Source organism: Pseudorca crassidens, chromosome 2 (assembly GCF_039906515.1).
Source record: "Pseudorca crassidens isolate mPseCra1 chromosome 2, mPseCra1.hap1, whole genome shotgun sequence".
NCBI classification, from domain to species: domain Eukaryota; kingdom Metazoa; phylum Chordata; class Mammalia; order Artiodactyla; family Delphinidae; genus Pseudorca; species Pseudorca crassidens.
The window spans coordinates 151,057,302-151,072,876 of NC_090297.1; the positions used below are offsets into that span (position 1 = coordinate 151,057,302).

At 47.7% G+C, this 15,575-nt stretch overlaps 1 protein-coding gene across 12 annotated transcripts in view; it reads right to left on the minus strand.

Moving 5' to 3' along the window:
- NFASC (neurofascin) overlaps positions 1-15,575 on the minus strand; it is a 189,361-nt gene that overhangs the window by 84,964 nt on the left and 88,822 nt on the right. For 11 of the 12 annotated variants that reach the window (XM_067729274.1, XM_067729272.1, XM_067729277.1 and 8 more), the window contains exon 2: positions 12,359-12,467. The exons of the other annotated variant lie outside the window; for it this stretch is intronic. The gene's annotated coding sequence lies outside the window, so the exon portion shown is untranslated. The remainder of the gene's footprint in view (positions 1-12,358; positions 12,468-15,575) is intronic. 12 annotated transcript variants of the gene reach the window in all.

Below are 15,575 nucleotides of genomic sequence, written 5' to 3' on the forward strand. Positions count from 1 at the left end.
TTGGCCTCTGAAACACCACCCTGGGGCCTCGTTTTCTCTCTGGGCCTCCACGACGGCACTGATCACACTGCTGGATCCTCTTCTGCCTGATGTCCTCAGTGTCTCCATCAGGGTCCTGACCCTCCATCTCTATTCCCTGCCTTTGTTGGTGGTACCCACCTAAGTCACCAAGCTAGACACCTGGAAGCACCCTTAAATCCCACCTCTTCTCACATCTCACATCCAGGCACCAAGGCCCTTGGACTGTCTCCTTCCTGGTGTCTCTCATTCCCCCTCCCTTCTGCATGTTCCCATCTGTTTACCTCTGATAAATATCATGTCTCATGAACCACTGCAATAACCTCCCAATTGGTCTCCTTCCAATCCATTCTCCATGTTGCTATTACAGTGATTTTTCTAAACGGCCACCTGATCATATCAGTGCTCTGCTGCAAACCTTTCCATTTCTCCCCATCAGTCTATAAGATCAAATCCAACCCCCCAAGCGTAGCATATAAGGCTCTTTGAAATCAGGTTCCTGGAGGCCTCTCCAAGCCCACCCAAACCCTAAATGCTTCCTTACTGAATGCTGTGCCATTTTCTAAGCATACCACACCGTTTACAGCCTCCACACTTTACCTGTGCCATCCCCTGTGCTTGCAAAGGCCTTCCCTCCTTGTCACGCGATTAACTCCTACTCAGTCTTCAAGACCTCACTGCTCAGACATCTTCTGCTCAGTGAAGAATTCCTTGTGCTTAGCCTGTGTCCCCCACCCCCAAGCAGAGCTGAGAGTCCATCTCATCTCTACTGTAGCTTAAACCTGCCTCTCTGAGGCCCTTAGCACACTGGCAAAACTATGTGATTAAAGTAAGGGTTGGAGACCTTTTCTGTAAATGTCTAGACAGTAAATATTTTAGGCTTTGTAAGACAGACGGTCTCTGTCACAAGTACTGAACTTTACTATTACAGTGTGAGGGCTGCCATAGACAATAAGTGAGCGGATGGGCATGGCTATGTTCCAATAAAACTTTATTTACAAAACAGGCAGTGGGCTGGGATTGGCCTGAGGGCTGTAGGTTGCTCACCACTGGCTTACGCTTTCTCCCCTCTTTGTGGAATTCGTGAGGCTCAGACAATGCCCTGATCATTTTTGTGTCCCTAGTGTCTGGCAGGGCCCCTGGCAGGAAACATTTATGGAAAGGAAGATCCAAGTAAAGATCTCAGTCCTGCCACTTATCTTTTGTAAATTACTTGTTTTCTAAGCCTTTTTTAAAATCTCAAAAATGGAAATAAATATTCCCGCTTTGCCTGCTGCAGAGGCTCATTGTGAGAATCACATGAATAATGCATAGGAATGTGAAGCACAGTACAGATGGAAGCTGTTTCACTGTTCAAGTGACTCCACTACACACAGACCTTTATCAGGTAAACCTAAGTCCTAGAGAGGGCCTGTGATCTGCCCATCGTGCTGTCCATCTGCTGGCCGGTCTGGGGCTTAGCCACAGGCCACTCTCTGCCCTAAATCATCCTCCTACTCTGGGAGCTAAGCCCAGGGGTGAGGTTTCTCGACCACTTCTCCTCTCCCCGTCACTCCACCTGTCTTCTCCTAGATTCCAGATTCCACAGGTGCCCCTGGGCAGGTGTGAAAGAGACTGTGTGTGTGACAGATGAATGGCTTGATGGCCTCCAAGGCCTCCCTGAGATTTGAGGATGGTCTCTGGGTTAGCCATGGCCGCTGAGCCTGCGCGTCCAGGGCCTGTGCTCCGCAACGGGAGAGGCCACAGCAGTGAGAGGCCCGCGTACCACAAAAAAAAAAAAAAAAAAAAGAATAAAGAAAGGGGAAAAGTCTGGAAGTGGTTGGGGCTCAGGGAGATCATGAGGTTGGAACCAAGTTCAGTTCGAAATGCCCAGGGTCGTGAACAAACAGCTCTGCAGGTAGTCTGAGGCTGTGCTCCCGAATTACTGCCTGGGGATACGCACACCAACAGATTAGTGCTATGAGGCCACGTGCCAGCAACTAGCTCTTAGAATAAACTAATGGAATGACGAGAATAGTACTACAAGAACCAACTAAGGAATACACTCACACATCACTGCCACAGGATATTGTGGGGGAACAGAGAGATAATAAAAGCCCGACAGAGCCAACGCAAAACTCAGCCATTCTGCATTAGATTAAAAACAAACAAACAAACACGCAGCAGGGTTTATTACTATAGGTGCCCAGAAGCAACCTGTTCAGAAATCAGAGAGAGGAGCTGAAACAAAAGAGGAAACAGAGGCACATCAAAATAAGTGAGGAAGGGCCGTGTGTGTGAGGTCTGAAAAGAGCTCGGAAGTATTCCAGACTGGGCGGGGGGGTTCCCTGTAGACAGGCAGGCAGGCCCTCTTAGCTGGAACTCAGGACTAGGATATAAGGAATTTCTCAAGTAATCTGTTCCCAGTACAAACCAAGAACAGTTGTAAATGATTTATATATAAATCTGAGTGGCTCAGGTTACTGCTATAATAATCACATTTTCCCTCACTTTCTGTTTTCTTTCTTGAAGAACGGAGAAAGAGCCAGTGTGTGTCCTCTATCACGTTTGTTTTGGCAGAAAAAACAGTCGAGGAACTGGCCTAAGAGACAATATCTACACTCTCTGTGCACCAGGCAAGCCCCCGTGACCGGACTCCCGCCCCGCTCAGCCTCCTCTCCCGCAGGTCCAGCCCAGACCTCGCACCACTCCCCAGACCGGCCAGGTGCTTTCTGGACCTTTGGCCACACTCTGCATAGGCTGGAAGTGCTAACCCCTTACCTCTCTACAAGGCCCTCAGTGGCAACCTCTCTGCGATGCTGACCCTACTTTCCCACCGAAAGTGGGCTGCAATTTCCCCTGTGCTCCCCAGCACACTCTGTTCTAGGGGTCATTTCCTCCTGCCTGTGGGAATAGTTGCTCCAACATCCATCTCCTGCATCAGACTTTGAACTTATTGAGGTCAGAGTCCATGTTTTGTCTCCCTTTGTAGTGAGACAGTACGATAAATATTCGTGGGGCCAGTGAACAGCCATCTTATCAGATATTTCCTATTACTGAGAGATATGCATCCCATCAATGAATTAGTATATTATAAACCCTTGATTAAATCACAAATGATAAAAACTGTTGTTACAGTATAAGCCTGAGTAATAAAAATAACAGCTGTGAAATCATAATAATAATATCTATTAAGCATCCCATGAAGTAGATAGATCCTGTCCCTGCTCAGCAGACACATTCATCTCCTTTTTTTCCTGAAATCCTCCCCCACTCCCTCTCAGGGTTTCTGTCTGATCGCAGTCAGGCCACCCTGCTTTCTCCAACCCACAGACAGACCCTCAGGATCTTGGGATTCAGCCGCTCCAGGCACTAACTCCAGAATGGCCATCACTTCTGTTCCCAGCCTCCCCGCGTCTCATCCCGAGCGCTTCCGCTTAGCTGCCCTGGTTCTGAGGTCACCTTCAGCAGAGGGTTGCCCTGGGCACTGTGGAGGACCCTCCTCCCTGCTTCCCCTCCTACCTCGGGTCCCCTCCTCCCTTCCATCTCTCATGCCAAGGAAGGAACCATGCAACAGATGGTGACCTGAGCCCACTCACTCCCTCCACTCACAGGCATCTGAAGGCCAGAGGGGTTTCCTAGGAAACTGGAAATGCCCCCTATTAGTGATCCTCAGCCTGTCCCAAAGAGACAGAGCGCCAAGCAGGGAGAAGGAAGATAGAGGGGTCTCTGGAAGAGGATGAGACAAGACGGGGAAGCCGCAGGGGGAGCTCCCTGCCTTCCTCTTGAGAAAGCCCCAGGGAAGCTTGATATCTCACACCTCCCCTTCACCGCCCACGAAATGACCGCAGTCTCAGCATCTTTACAAAGTCTCTCTGCCCGCGCAGTCCTCCCACCTCCCCTTTATGGAGCTGCAACGGCACCAAACCCTCCCGGGCCCAAGGACTTGACAGCCTAAGAAAGCACTCACCAGCCTGCTTCTAGATCTGCCTCTCCCCGCTGCCCAGGAGGGGAGACCCCGCTTCCTCCCTGTGTGGGGTTGAACCAGTTGTCTTCTAGGATTTTCCAACAGCTAAAGACACCTTGTTATGGGATTCAAGCCCCCTCCCCCCTCCTCCCTTCTCGGGGTTGGAGGGGGGTGGTCTCCATCTGCTCGGTGGCTGTGTTTCATGCTTGGCTCCCTTGCATGGTCAGGGGGAGAGATCTGGGAGGAGTGAGGGGCTGTGTGTTTAACCATTGATAGGGTTCCGCTTGGTGGCAGGGGCACCAGCAGGTCTGGCCCCTCCTCTCCCTGCCTGGGCTAAGTTCACAGAGGCTGTCAGGGTCTCAGCAGGAGTGCAGGGTGGGGGAACAGCAGTATCAGGTGGCCCTGATTCCCGCCGGGAGGGGGTGGAGGGGGACACCTGGGTTTAGGATTAAGGATTTGGCTGAAAACAGCTGTTTCCTGCTCAACACCCAGAACTAATCTATAGGTTGAAACCTGAACCACTGGGCTATTTATTAAGTTGGGGGTGAGGGAAGGAGGGGTCAGGAAAGAAGAAAGGGGGAGGGACCTTTTCCTCGAGGTGCCCACCATAAATATCTAGTGAATTTCTCGTGTTCACTGCAGGCTCTCTGGGGCACAAAGCACTTGCGGGGCACCTTGGTGCGCAAAAGCCACCAGGCAGCCAGGCTCCACACGAAGGCTGCGCCCACCAGGAAAGTGCCCCCCTTCTAGGGGGAAAGGCACAGGCACCTCACTGTGCGGGCAGAGCTGGGCGAGTCACTAAGTCAATAGAGCTTGGACGTAAGAGACCTGCTGCATACTTTTCATAACTGATTTCTGTGGATCTACGACAAATCTTTTAACCATCTGCTTATAGTGGACCTTTAGATTATTTTTCTTTATTTTTTCTCCATCACCACAATGCTACAATGAACACCCTTGTACATACAACCCGATATATGGAAGACGTGGGGTTGCTGCCTTATCCTGTTTCTTTGACCCCAGGCCAACTGGAGCCTGACACATCTTAGCCTGGCATAGCTAGACAGCCCAAAGTATCCAGGCAGCTGGGTCCACAGCCCAGCCCTGGACAGCCGACCGCACAGGCCGGCAGTTGCTGGGCACACTGGGAGGGATATCGCCGGTGCTTTCTGAAGCCAGCTTTCTGAAGTTCTTTGGGGCTGTCCATTTTCTCCTCATTATTATTGCTTATTCGTTCATCCTCCAAGAGGCAGGACTGGGAAACACACATGGAATGGAAAAGACTCTCAAATGTAGTCAGTATAGCTGCCTGTTAGCTGATGTGACACGCTGTGCAGGGGCTGCCTTCAATAAGGTTTGTGGATATCTGTGAATTTCCCTTATTCCGGCTCCACTCACTGCCCCTGCTCGGGGTTAACTGAGCTCTGACCAGTTTTCTTATAGAGATTAGCAGGTAAAGCAAATTGCAAAGGGAACAAAAGTTAACATGTAGGGTATGCAGACAGCCTCCACCTTGGAGACATCAGCTAAAGACACAGGTAACAACCTTCCCTCGGTGGGGGGAGAAATTCTGCCACCTCCAAGAAGGAGAAGAAGAGCCCCCACCTCTCTACAACTTAAGAACCAACTTCACACTCATCTCCCTGTTTTCTACCCTCAGGGAGGAAGTTTCACAGCAATTAGACACACATCTTCTTCACAGCTGGAGGGAGAAGAGAGAGGGCTGTGAAGCTCTCCACCCACCTCCAAGTGGGGGAGAAGACACCTGGGATAGCAGAGCCGGCTCCCCTGGGCCTGTTAGTAAAGGGAAATTGCTCTGACGAAGGCTGGAGGGGGAAGTAAGCATAATCCTATGTGTCCAAGGTACAGCCCAATATTTGGGAAGGGTAAGAAGGAGGGACCTGAGTGGGAGAGAAGGTAGAGACTGAAGGTAGAAGGCCTGAAAGGGAGGCTTGGATTTAGTATGAGAAGACCTAGGGTTCCTCAAAACATGAAACACAGAATTACCACATGACCCAGCAATCCACTCCTGGGTATATACCAAAGAGAACTAAAAATGTATGTCCACATCAGAACTTAAACATGAATGTTCACAGTAGCATAACTGATCATAGTCAAAAAGTTGAAACAACCTAAATGTCCATCAACTGATGATGCATAAGTAAAATGTGGTATATCTATATATAAAGGAATATTATTCAGCCATAAAAAGGGAATGACATATGGACACATGCTACAACATGGGTGAACCTTGAAAACATCATGCTAAGTAAAAGAAGCCAGACACAAAAGACCACATATTGTACCATTCCGTTTATACGAAATGTCTGGAATAGGCAAATCTACAGAGGTGGGAAATAGATTAGTGATTGCCTAAGGCTAGAGGAAGACCAGGGTCGGGGGTGGGAAGAGGAGTGACTGATAATGGGTATAGGTTTTTGTGGTGGAAGTGGAAGGTAATTAAAATGTTCTAAAATTAATTATGGTGATTGGTGCCCAACTTGGTGAATATATTAAAAATCAAAGCATTGTATACTTTACTTTTTTTTCAAATTTATTTTTTATTGAAGTATAGTTGATTAACGAGTTGTATACTTTATATAGGTGAATTGTATGGTATGTGAATTATATCTCAATAAAGCTGTTATTTAAAATATCAATGAGAAAAAAGAATTAATTACATAAGAACTTGAAAGATTTTGTAAGAAAACTGTGATACTTCAAAAAGGGAAATGAATGATTACATTTATAAATGCAGTTTCAAATGTTCAAAGGAATTTAACTAAGTTTATTAATGGAATCAAACAAGTGATTGTTAAAATTTATGAGATTTATGAAGAGAATTGTTAAAATTTGTCAGTTGACATGAAAAGTTGAAGAAAAATTAGGTTTGGGGATTCCTAACTTTAACATATTGAACATTGATTTTTTAAAAAAGACCTAGGGCTAAGTTCCTGGATGCCACCCAGAACAAGTCACTGTTTGTCTAGTCCCTATCTCCACAGTAAACTGCAAAACGCTGTACAAAGGGAATGTTGCAGAAAGAACAGCCTGAACGCTCAATCTCTGTCCTGGCGGCTTTCCTGAAGGGTGATAGCTGTACAAACCCCTATAGCCAACTTTCTTTCAAACCCCAGCTCCTCATTCGAGTCACTGACCAATGCGTTCCCAGGCTCCCTGAGTGGGGTGTCCATTTGGAGTCGGGGCCTCTGTCCATCTGAGGAGCTACCATCTGGACCCATCTGCTCAAACGTCACTCACGTTAAGCTGCTTACTCCACCCTCTATTTGTGGGATTCCAAGCCTAGTTTCAACAGACCAGGGTTCTAAAGCCATTTGAAAACCATAGGATGAGCTCAAGCAGGAAAAATAAAAAGGGGCGGGGGGTGGGGCAAGATTATTGAAGAAGCTTGGGTTGAGGGAAAGGGAGATGACCTCCAGCCCCTTAACTGGACCGTGAGCTTCTTGAGAGTGCGGGCAGTGGCTTCCACCTTTTTCCTGTGTTCTTCATAGAAGCGAGCACCAGCTCAAGGCAGAACAGGGCTAGCTAAGAAGATGCAGACCAGGGGAAACACACCAGACATGGATTCTGAGACGCAGCTTCAAGAGTAAATGACGTAGTATAATCCCTCTGGCGCATGGAAGGGGCATGGACTCGCGAGCCACGCACCTTTGTTTCAATCCCACCTCAGCCGTTGACCTGCTGCGTGGTCTTCAGCAATTTGTTTACTCTCTCTCTTAGAGCCTCAGTTTTCTTGTCTTTGAACGGGATAATACACTTACTTATTATAAGATTATTGTGATGATTATTAACTGAGTTGATTTAATTCATTTTGAATGAATTAATGGGCTAACGTTTATGTATAGCATCTAACACAAGGCCTGGCCCAAACTAAGCATTCAAAAACTATTAGTCATTTCCCCTTCCCGACAAGTTACAGCTGGTGCAATGCTTTGCTACATGACTTTGGACAAGCTGGACTTTCGAACCTACAGATCTATTTTGTAGATGTACAAAGTACACAATGCCTGTGCTAATAACCATACGTTAGCTCTGTGGCCAAGGAGTTATTATTCACTCTTAGAGCCGACATACGGTTATCTGCACAAGTGTTGTCTACTGTGGACCAGAGAGCAGGGAGGTTCCTGCAAGATTCCAGACCAGCCAAAGCAGCTCTGCGCTGCCCTCTCTCCTGCCTTTACCCTGGCTTCCTTAACCAAAGTGCTTCAAACTCCTGGAGACCACCCTGCATGGCCCCAATCCTGCCCTTGTTCATGCCAGCTTCTTCCACCAGTGGTCCATGACCTATGACATCAACTGCACCAGACTCGAGTCAACCTCAATGGAGCCAGGTCAGTTCTTCTGAGGCTTCCATCCTGCTGCCAATATTGGTCTAGCTGCTGATATTCCAAGGATTGCACAACCCCGGTGGCATTTTTAAGATTCCTGTGTGACATGATAAGGAGGCACAGGGAGGAAAGGACTAAGACAGCAGGAGGGAGCAGCATCTGTTCTTCCTCTCTCTCCAGCCCTCTGCATTCACATCCAACACAGACATCGGTCTGGATCCAACTGCCATCCTGGCAGGCTTCTACAGGCTGGAGGAGATGTGAAAATACAGGCGCGTGGTGGAGAGGAGGTGGAACAGACAGGGGAAGGTTGTTTCCTGCATTATAAGATGCATTTGTCTAGAAGTCTGGTGCAAAGTGCTGGCTATTATGCTCACACCGAAGACACCATTGGCTCCAGCGGTGTAGGGGAAAGCTTGGTGTTAATGCCCCGAGTGAGCGCATACACCTGCTTGTAGAAAGCCCTCCCTTTGCTATAGTCTATAATCCTCCCATTAGAAACAGAAACTCACAGGGTGACATGCTGTCTCAAACCCAACAGCTCAGCCTCCAGTAAAAAGGTGGGTTTAGTAGGGCAGCAAGGAAGGCTGAGAGGGGTGTAGAAGTGATTGCATCACCTCAGCAGAAACGAGGTAGATAGCACACGCGATTGAGGGGAATAGCTTTCACTGCTGCCAGCTGTGGCTCCACACCTAGCCCTGCAGATCTCAGCACCCAGGAGAAGGTGGCTAAGCATGGATGCTGCCTCAGGGGCCCGGAATTGGTCCTGGGGCAGGGAGTGCGGAGGCAAAACAGTTCCTAATGCAGTTCCACGGCCCTTCCCCAATCATCCCACAGTGGTGTGTCCTGAGCCCACGTTGGCCACAGCAGCCTGTTGTAATGTTTCTGGAGAGAGAAGGCCCAGCTTCTTACCAACAGGCAGAGGGGCTGAGGAGTGTGAGTGCCATTAACCAAATGACTCCATTTGAGAAACTGAAGGCCTGGGGGAGCTGGGTGGTTCTGCCTTGCATCAGAGGGCAGGTGTCTGCTCTGAGTGCCTGGCGAGGCCCAGGGGCTGAAGCACTGGGGCAGGGGAGACACCGGATGGGAGAGATTGGTCTGTGTGGGAAGGTGCCTCACACTGGGGCTGCAGGAGGAGGGGGGAGGGAGGAGACCTGTGCTGGGGAGCAGATGCCTGGGGCCGCTCCAGATGGCAGTGGCCCAGAACAAAAGGAGAAGAGCCAGAGGGAAGGAGGACAGAGAAACAGAGGACTTGCTCCTCTGAGGCTTCCCAAGTGGAGAGACAAAATCAGATTCTTACCTGGAACCTGGCCGGAGGCTTGCTCAGAAACATCTATGCAGCCCCAAACCACCCTGAAAAAACCCTGCAACCCCGAGCCCAAATGGCCAACCGTGTGGGTCCCAGAGCTGGAGAACTGCTGGGATTCGAATTCAGCTGCTGCCGCTTTCTCAGCTGTGGTGCTCCGAGCATGTTCCTCCACCTTTCTGTATTTACGTCACCAGTAAAATGTGGGTAACAATGGGCCCTATTTCATAGGGTTACTGTGAGGAGGATTAAATGGAAAATGCACAGCGTTGGCGGCTGGGGAGTCCTCCAGTGCTGATTCTGGCAAGGATGGCTGTTACCACCTCTAAAGAACCGGCTCAGACCCCCGCAGAGCTTAGTGGTCCTCACGTGGCCATATGTGTGCGCTCTTTTCTTCTTCTGTTAAAAGTTTCCCTGTATGTCTTAAGGTCCTCTGATCCTTTGACTTCCTGAAGGTGTGGGTGCCTCAGACTGGAGGAGGCAGTGTGGTGTCCCAGCAAGAAAAACGGCCCACAATTCAGGACATCTGAGTTCTTTCTTTTTTAAAAAAATTTATTTATTTTTGGCTGTGTTGGGTCTTTGTTGCTGTGCGCAGGCTTTCTCTAGTTGCGGTGAGCAGGGGCTACTCTTCGTTGCGGTGCGCGGGCTTCTCATTGCGGTGGCTTCTCTTGTTGCGGAGCACGGGCTCCAGGCGCACGGGCTTCAGTAGTTGTAGCACATAGGCTCAGTAGTTGTGGCTCGTGGGCTCTGGAGCACAGGCTCAGTAGTTGTGGTGCACGGGCTTAGTTGCTCCGCGGCATGTGGGATCTTCCCGGACCAGGGCTCAAACCCGAGTCTTCTGCATTGGCAGGCGGATTCTTAACCACTGCGCCACCAGGGAAGCCCCAGGACATCTGAGTTCTAATATGAGTTCTGTTGCTGTTCGTTTTGTGGACGTTGGAGAAGTAACTTCTTGAGCCTCACTGTGTTCATCAGTCAAATGCGAATGATGACGCCAGCCTTGCCCACATCACAGAATTGTCGTGAAAGTCAAATGACACAACTAATGTAAATGAATGCACTGTAGAACTATAGTGAACCAATATTAGGTTCCGATTTTTGGGCTCGTGGATTAGACTGGAAGGGTCCAGAGGTGCAAAGCCTGGATAGGTTTGCTCTGCACCAGGCAGGATGCAGCAGGTGTGACTCTGGCTGCCACTCGTGCTGCTGGGTAGTGACATTGCTATCATCAGAGAAGGTCGGGGGGCTCCCAGGTTCCTTAGGCAGGGATCTGGCTAGGCAACCCAGAGTGTGTGTGCCCAGGGAGGAGTGTGGAGGGGCCTTAGGAGGCGGAGCAGAGATAGAAAGTAAGGGGGGTTCATGAAAAAGTGCCAAGAGAGGGGCCACGGTGACCACAAAGCTGGACTAACCCCTGATTCTGGCACAAACCTGGGGATCTGTTCCCATGCTGTTTTACATATATTTACAGGCCCATTATAATAACCTGTACACTATTTTTGCAATCAGAGTCCTCCAAATACAAACCAAAAGAATGGTGCCCCACCCCCTGCCCCACTACTGCCAGTATGTTAAAGTTCAACACTTAGTAACAGGTGAAAAAGTCCTGTGGTCAGATGGATTTCCCTGGTGGTCCCCGAAACCTGACACTGTTCTAAGGCAAGTCGCAGACCTAAGAGAACCCACACAGAAACTACCTTCATAAAACAAGTATATCTGAGCCGCTGTTGATATGACAAATAATTTCATTTACTGAATACCTAGTATAAGCCAGGCACAGTGCAGGGTTCTTTATGTGTTTAATCTTTACAAGATGTTCATTATTATCCCTACTGTATAAACCTAGAGTGGTTTGAAACTTTCCTACAGTCACAAAGCAAGGACAGCCAGAATCCATGTCATCAGCGTATTCTGTTCCTACCTTTCAACTCCCTCCCTGCCTGCATCCTCCCAGCCTAAATCTCCAACTCTTTCTGGGAGAACAGAAGCCATCTGAAAAGGGAGTTGGAGCAATGAGGCTGAGATGCCCACACTCAAGAACAGGGAAACCTTTCTCTGTTCGGGCCTCCAGGTCAGACTCTGCCAGCCCAGAAGCCTCCAGGCTGCTAGCGTGTGATTCAATGCCAATTACTCCTTGGTTAAATTTGTAGCCCTTATTGCTTGCATGTACTCCCCTGCCATCCCTGCCTTGAGACTAAGACAGGAGTTGCTGGGAGCAGCAGGAAATTTTACCCCAGAATGGAACAATGCAGACCCTGGACACAGGGTGTGGCTTCAGTGATGTCAGCTTCAGCTGTTTACGGTGCCCTGGACAGCTGTCCATCTGCCAGGGCCCACTGCTCCGCCCAGAGGAGGGGTTCTCAGACCGCCCCCCATATGCTGGGGCTGTCACTCAGGAGGCTCCCAGGTTGTGGAGGCCAGGCTAAGGGGGAGTGAGGGCCACAAACACAGCTGTTTCCCAATTTTTCAATTGAACAGTCGGGACAATGGCAGGGCTAATGCCGGCTCACTGCATCTGCTGGAGAAAAAGGAACAAATGCTTCCCCAAAGTCAGCCTCTGGCCTAGGAGAGCCTTGAGGTCTGGCTCTGTGGCCAACTCTGGGGAGAAGGAAGGAGATGTCCCCTCAGAAAATTCCGGGGCCTGAAACGTCTCTCATCAAAGAGAAGGGGCAGGAGGTGAGAATTTCTTCCCACCCTACCCCTGAGACACGGGGCCCAGGCCCAGGCCCAAGCCCCACTCACCGTCTCTGCCTCATTCAGCCTCCTTCCTGTAACACCAGAGGGGGCTCCCTTCCAGTCTGCAGCGGGAAGGAACACTCCAGCGTCCCAAATTGCACATAAGTCAATCAACCTGTCACAAAGCAAGCACAAAGAAGAACCCCAGGGTCACTTTGGGAGAGGAAAAGAAAAGCCTTTGTGCTTTGCAGCTTGTTCATTCACTGGGAAATTACATCGTTGTCCACACCCATTTGGGCAGTTTTACATAGCATAACAGCATCTTTGTTCACAAAAATTCAAAGCACTCTGCAAGAAATGGGACCGATTCTGCAAGGTGCCTAAGCGTGCTGGACTTTGGGAAGCTGGGATCATCTCTCTCTTCATAAGATCATTATTGTGGCCTGACATCATAATCGAATTGCTGAATCCCTAGTCACCTGAAGGAGTTAAGCCACTCCTCAAAGAATCTCTCCTACACCCAAGGGAGAATTTACCCATGATTATCTCATTAACTTTTTTACTTAGGAGAACTATTATGTTTTTCTTCCCCATCTACAGATAATCAAACCAAGTTCACCATAAATAAATTACCCATTAAAAGGAGATCTAATTTTAGTGTTAGGAGACATGGGTTTTAGGTCCTAGCTTGTTTTATCATTTTGCATAGATCACGTCCCTACATGTGGCTCATTTTCTTCATCTGTTAAATGGGGAGAAGGTACAGGACAGTGGGTCAGACCACTAGACTATGAGGTGGCATTTCAAGAGTTCAAGTCCCAGGTCTGGTCCTTTGCGGCAATCATTTAGCCTTTCTCACTACAGATAACATATCTCACTTAATCATTTGCTTTAACATTAAAACGTGTCTGCAGAAAATGGTCACATCCACCTTTGTAGAGGGGAATGCGGCAATATCTATCAAAATAAGTATGCATTTACTCTTTGTCCCAGTAGCCTCAGTTCTAGGAATCTTTTTGAAATATATCTTATGTGATGCCCAAGTTCTGACCTACAGGATTATTGTCAAGTGAAAAGAAACACGATAGGAAAAAGTGTGCTTAATATGCTACCATTTATTTAAGAAAGGGAGAATGAATGCAAAGATATATATGTATTTGCTTATATTCTGCAAAGACAATAAAAGGATAAAGCATAAAATAAAATTTAAAGGACTTATAGGGAGGGGGAGGAATGAGGTGGAGGGAACAGGGATATTGAATATACCTTGTTTTGTGGATTTGCTTTGGAACATGTAAATATTTGACATAATTATAAGCAACAATATTTTTGAAAGAAATCCCTAAAATGAAAGTGTAGCAAATGAGTCTGTATGTCCAGCTGGTTGGCATAACTACACATAGAGAAATTAAAACACAGTAATTTGACTCTATATCCTTGGAGGGATATATCCTAAGAATAAAAAGAACTGCCTCATTCCCCCCACCCCAAAATCCTAAACTGTTTTCGATAATCATATTATTGATGAAGTTATGGTATTATTATTGTTGTTGTTATTCTGAGACTTTTGTATGTGTATTGTGGGATAAACCAAATGAGTAATAATATTTATATTACTGAAAAACAAGGGTTTCCTATTGCAAGAAGATACAAATGTAAGCTCGATGAGATCAGGTTAAAATTTTGTAGTCCTGATTGTGAACTGAGAGTATCAGGATGAACTCCATATGTTTTATGTTACATCCATCCATCCACACACACACACACACACACACACACACACACACACACACACACACACAAAATACCTAGCAAGGCCTAGAAACAAGGATCATCCTGGAAGGAATGAGTACCCCCTAGCAATCAGATTATGAACTCTATATACCATCCCCCACAAAGAAATCAGGCTTCCTTGGAGAAGGGTCTGAAGCAGCAAATATATAAGATGAGCCTAGAGCATCTTGTTACACCATAAAAGCAAACAAAGCGTCAAAGATTACTAGAGTTGGGGGGACCTTCAAGATGGCAGAGGAGTAAGATGTGGAGATCACCTTCCTGCCCACAAATACATCAAAAATACACCTCCATGTGGAACAACTCCTACAGAACACCTACTGACCTCAGACTTCCCAAAAGATGCCTGAGGGCGACCTATACACAGAGGTGGGGCGCAAACCAAAGCTGAACCCTGGGGACTGTGCGAACAAAGAAAAGAAAGGGAAATTTCTCTGTGCAGCCTCAGGAGCAGCGGATTAAACCCCACAATCAACTTGATGTACCCTGCATCTGTGGAATACCTGAAGAGACAATGAATGTTCCCAAAATTGAAGCGGTGGACTTTAGGAGCAACTGTAGACTTGGGGTTTGCTGTCTGCGGCTGATTCGTTTCTGATATTTATGTTTACCTTAGTTTAGTTTTTAGCGCTTGTTATCATTGGTGAATTTGTTTATTGGTTTGGTTGCTCTTTTCTTTTAAAACTATTATTATTATTTTACGTTAATAATTTTTCTTTTTAATTTTTTTTCTTCTGAGCTGTGTGGCTGACAGGCTCTTGGTGCTCAGCCTGGTGTCAGGCCTGAGCCTTTGAGGTAGGAAAGCCGAGTTCATGACACTGGACCACCAGAGACCTCCCGGCCCCATGTAATACCAATCAGCGAAAGCTCTCCCAGAGACCTCTGTCTCAATGCTAAGACCCAGTTCCACCCAACGGCTAGCAAGCTCCAGGGCTGGATGCCACATGCCAAACAACTAGTAAGACAGGAACACAACTCCACCCATTAGCAGATAGGCTGCCTAAAATCATAAGAAGTTCACAGACACCCCAAAGCACACCACCAGACGTGGTCCTGCCCACCAGAGAGACAAGATCCAGCCCCACCCACCAGAACACAGGCACAAGTCCCCTCCACCAGGAAGCCTATACAAGGCACTGAACCACCCTCACCCACTGGGGGCAGATACCAAAAACAATGGGAACTACGAACCTGCAGCCTGCAAAAAGGAGACCTCAAACACAGTAAGTTAAACAAAATGAGAAGACAGAGAAATACGCAGCAGATGAAGGAGCAAGGTGAAAACCCACCAGACCAAACAAATGAAGAGGAAACAGGCAGTCTACCTGAAAAAGAATTCAGAGTAATGATAGTAAAGATGATCCAAAAACTTGGAAATAGAATGGAGAAAATACAAGAAATGTTTAACAAGGACCTAGAAGAATAAAGAGCAAACAAACAACGATGAACAACACAATAAATGAAATTAAAAATTCTCTAGAAGGAATCA